The following is a 3,789-nucleotide window of genomic DNA, read 5'->3' on the forward strand; positions in this document are numbered from 1 at the left end:
AGGCATGCTGCCAAAGGCCGCCTGCCTGCCACACTCACGATGACTGGCAGAGTGCTCCCTGTGGCTTGCCGCCTCAGGCACGTGCTTGGTGTGCTGGTGCCTGGAGCCACCCCTGCCTCAGGAGGTCATCTAGTCCAACCCCCTACTTAAAGCAGGATCAATCCCCAGAAAAGATTTTTGCCCCAAATGGCTCCCTCAAGGATTGAGTTTATAACCCTGGGTTTAGCAAGCCAATGCTCAAACCACTGAGCTATCCCTCCCCCCTTGATACCAGAACCTGGTAGTGCCTTACTCCTGTATGCACTGGGGATGGGGCGTCTCATGAGATAAGCAGCTCTCAAGGTAAGCCAAGGCAGATTTCTTCCTTTCAGGGTTTAATGTTATTAGATTAGATAGTGTCTCAGGGCTGCTATTGACTTGGTGTGAACTGAGCATGTATTATCCGCTTAAAGAAAAGCTGTTGAGAAACTGGCAGAAAAGCAATTATTTGAAAGATTATTGCCAGCTGTGTTGGTGTGTGGCTCAGCACATTCCGCAACCTGGCTAAGGGAAGAGTCAGTGGGCAGGTCTCATGGACTGGGAACCCATCAGGGCTCATGAGTTAAACAGGATAGGACTTGGCCAGTATTGGAGTGGGAGACCTCCCAAGATGCTGTGGGAAGTGCGGCTGCTGCTCTGTCAATAGGGCGCATGACTCCCGAGGTGCTCTCTTTCAGATGCAATGTAAAACTGAGATCTGGACCACACATGGTCATTACAGAGCTAATCCTATTTGCTCTCCAAGCAGAGGTGCTAGCCTTTGGGTCTTGCCAAATCCCATTGCAGGTAATTCCTTTCTTTTCCTTCCCCTCCCCTGCTTTGGAATACAGAGATTAAAATCACCCCCACTCCCAGGATGTGTTTGATTTCTTGCCCCTAATGTGTATCACTATCCACGCTGGAAACGGTGGCAACACCTCTATACCTTCCCAATTGACAGCTGCATGCCTGCTAAGCAGGGATCAGGTACTGAAGCAAAAATATCCATCTCCTAATGTTACTTCATGTTGGGAAATGAATTCTTGTGGGTGGGCTCAAAAAATCCAGCAGCTGCACCTATTAGGGCATGGAGCAAGGAGACTTTGCTGCTGCTTACTTCTCCCTGCGTGGACCTGCTGAGATCCTGTGCACAATATCCTCTGAAAGAAGTTCAGTCTGTTTCAGCCACAGAAAAGGTACAGCATGGGCAGGGCACATGTCCTCACCCTCCCCACCACCCCGCTGCAACAGGCCTGGGATCCCCCTGACCTTCCCACAAGGTTCTTGGCAGCTGAAGTTGTTTGTGGGTCTGTCTGGTGGAATTCAGGGATCCATGAGAGCGGGGAGGAACATTGGGGCTCTGAAGATTCCCTGGGAGTTGGGGGGTGGCTGAGGGGCTGTCAGTGGAATGTTGGGGCTCGGAAGGTTCTGTGGTAGTCGGGGTGGGGGCTGGGGGGCTGTCAGCGGAATATTGGGGCTCTGAAGGTTCCATGGCAGTTGGGGTGGCTGAGGTTCTGTCAGTGGAATGATGGGTATGTGAAGGGTCCATGGCAGTTGGGGGCTGGCTAGGGGGTTCTCATTGGAATGATGGGGCTCTGAAGGTTCCGTGGCAGTTGTGGGGTGACTGAGGGGCTGTCAGTGGAACCATGGGGCTCTGAAGGTTCCCTGGCATTTGGGATGGGGAGGGGCTGAGGGGCTGTCAGTGGAACGATGGGGCTGTGAAGGTTCCATGGCAGTTGAGGGGTGTTGAGGGGCTGTCAGTGGAATGTTGGGGCTCTGAAGGTTCCGTGGCAGTTGGGGGTGGCTGAGGGGCTGTCAGCGGAACAATGGGGCTCTGAAGGCTCTGTGGCAGTTGGGGAGTGGCTGAGGGGCTGTCAGTGGAATGTTGGGGCTCTGAAGGTTCTGTGGCAGTTGGGGGTGGCTGAGGGGCTGTCAGTGGAATGTTGGGGCTCTGAAGGTTCCGTGGCAGTTGGGGAGTGGCTGAGGGGCTGTCAGTGGAACAATGGGGCTCTGAAGGTTCCGTGGCAGTTGGGGAGTGGCTGAGGGGCTGTCAGTGGAATGTTGGGGCTCTGAAGGTTCTGTGGCAGTTGGGGGTGGCTGAGGGGCTGTCAGTGGAATGTTGGGGCTCTGAAGGTTCCGTGGCAGTTGGGGGTGGCTGAGGGGCTGTCAGTGGAACAATGGGGCTCTGAAGGTTCTGTGGTAGTTGGGGAGTGGCTGAGGGCCTGTCAGTGGAACAATGGGGCTCTGAAGGTTCCGTGGCAGTTGGGGAGTGGCTGAGGGGCTGTCAGTGGAATGTTGGGGCTCTGAAGGTTCTGTGGCAGTTGGGGGTGGCTGAGGGGCTGTCAGTGGAATGTTGGGGCTCTGAAGGTTCCGTGGCAGTTGGGGGTGGCTGAGGGGCTGTCAGTGGAACAATGGGGCTCTGAAGGTTCTGTGGTAGTTGGGGAGTGGCTGAGGGGCTGTCAGTGGAACAATGGGGCTCTGAAGGTTCCGTGGCAGTTGGGGAGTGGCTGAGGGGCTGTCAGTGGAATGTTGGGGCTCTGAAGGTTCTGTGGCAGTTGGGGGTGGCTGAGGGGCTGTCAGTGGAATGTTGGGGCTCTGAAGGTTCCGTGGCAGTTGGGGAGTGGCTGAGGGGCTGTCAGTGGAACAATGGGGCTCTGAAGGTTCCGTGGCAGTTGGGGAGTGGCTGAGGGGCTGTCAGTGGAATGTTGGGGCTCTGAAGGTTCTGTGGCAGTTGGGGAGTGGCTGAGGGGCTGTCAGCGGAACAATGGGGCTCTGAAGGTTCTGTGGCAGTTGGGGAGTGGCTGAGGGGCTGTCAGCGGAACAATGGGGCTCTAAAGGTTCCGTGGCAGTTGGGGAGTGGCTGAGGGGCTGTCAGTGGAATGTTGGGGCTCTGAAGGTTCTGTGGCAGTTGGGGGTGGCTGAGGGGCTGTCAGTGGAATGTTGGGGCTCTGAAGGTTCCGTGGCAGTTGGGGAGTGGCTGAGGGGCTGTCAGTGGAACAATGGGGCTCTGAAGGTTCCGTGGCAGTTGGGGAGTGGCTGAGGGGCTGTCAGTGGAATGTTGGGGCTCTGAAGGTTCCGTGGCAGTTGGGGAGTGGCTGAGGGGCTGTCAGTGGAATGTTGGGGCTCTGAAGGTTCTGTGGCAGTTGGGGAGTGGCTGAGGGGCTGTCAGTGGAATGTTGGGGCTCTGAAGGTTCCGTGGCAGTTGGGGAGTGGCTGAGGGGCTGTCAGTGGAATGTTGGGGCTGTGAAGGTTCTGTGGCAGTTGGGGAGTGGCTGAGGGGCTGTCAGTGGAATGTTGGGGCTCTGAAGGTTCCGTGGCAGTTGGGGAGTGGCTGAGGGGCTGTCAGTGGAATGTTGGGGCTCTGAAGGTTCTGTGGCAGTTGGGGAGTGGCTGAGGGGCTGTCAGTGGAATGTTGGGGCTCTGAAGGTTCCGTGGCAGTTGAGGAGTGGCTGAGGGGCTGTCAGTGGAATGTTGGGGCTCTGAAGGTTCTGTGGCAGTTGGGGGTGGCTGAGGGGCTGTCAGTGGAATGTTGGGGCTCTGAAGGTTCCGTGGCAGTTGGGGAGTGGCTGAGGGGCTGTCAGTGGAATGTTGGGGCTCTGAAGGTTCTGTGGCAGTTGGGGAGTGGCTGAGGGGCTGTCAGTGGAATGTTGGGGCTGTGAAGGTTCCGTGGCAGTTGGGGGTGGCTGAGGGGCTGTCAGTGGAACAATGGGGCTCTGAAGGCTCAGTGGAAGTTGGGGGTGGCTGAGGGGCTGTCAGCGGTACAATGGGGCT

At 56.9% G+C, this 3,789-nt stretch overlaps 2 long non-coding RNA genes across 6 annotated transcripts; both read left to right on the plus strand.

Moving 5' to 3' along the window:
* The first annotated feature begins 1,413 nt into the window (after positions 1–1,413).
* On the plus strand, positions 1,414–2,443 carry LOC127048914 (uncharacterized). Of its 5 annotated transcripts, none has more exons than XR_007773818.1 (4): positions 1,414–1,503; positions 1,743–1,800; positions 1,918–1,975; positions 2,328–2,443. It is a non-coding gene; the product is annotated as an uncharacterized LOC127048914 (long non-coding RNA). The 5 variants fall into 5 exon arrangements; XR_007773820.1 differs by lacking the exon at positions 1,918–1,975 and adding an exon at positions 2,094–2,151; XR_007773817.1 differs by lacking the exon at positions 2,328–2,443 and adding an exon at positions 2,094–2,209.
* Positions 2,444–2,701: 258 nt separating this feature from the next.
* LOC127048915 (uncharacterized) lies at positions 2,702–3,570 on the plus strand. Its single transcript, XR_007773821.1, has 3 exons — positions 2,702–2,756; positions 2,876–2,972; positions 3,504–3,570. It is a non-coding gene; the product is annotated as an uncharacterized LOC127048915 (long non-coding RNA).
* The last annotated feature ends 219 nt before the right edge of the window (positions 3,571–3,789 follow it).

Source organism: Gopherus flavomarginatus, chromosome 4 (assembly GCF_025201925.1).
Source record: "Gopherus flavomarginatus isolate rGopFla2 chromosome 4, rGopFla2.mat.asm, whole genome shotgun sequence".
NCBI lineage: Eukaryota > Metazoa > Chordata > Testudines > Testudinidae > Gopherus > Gopherus flavomarginatus.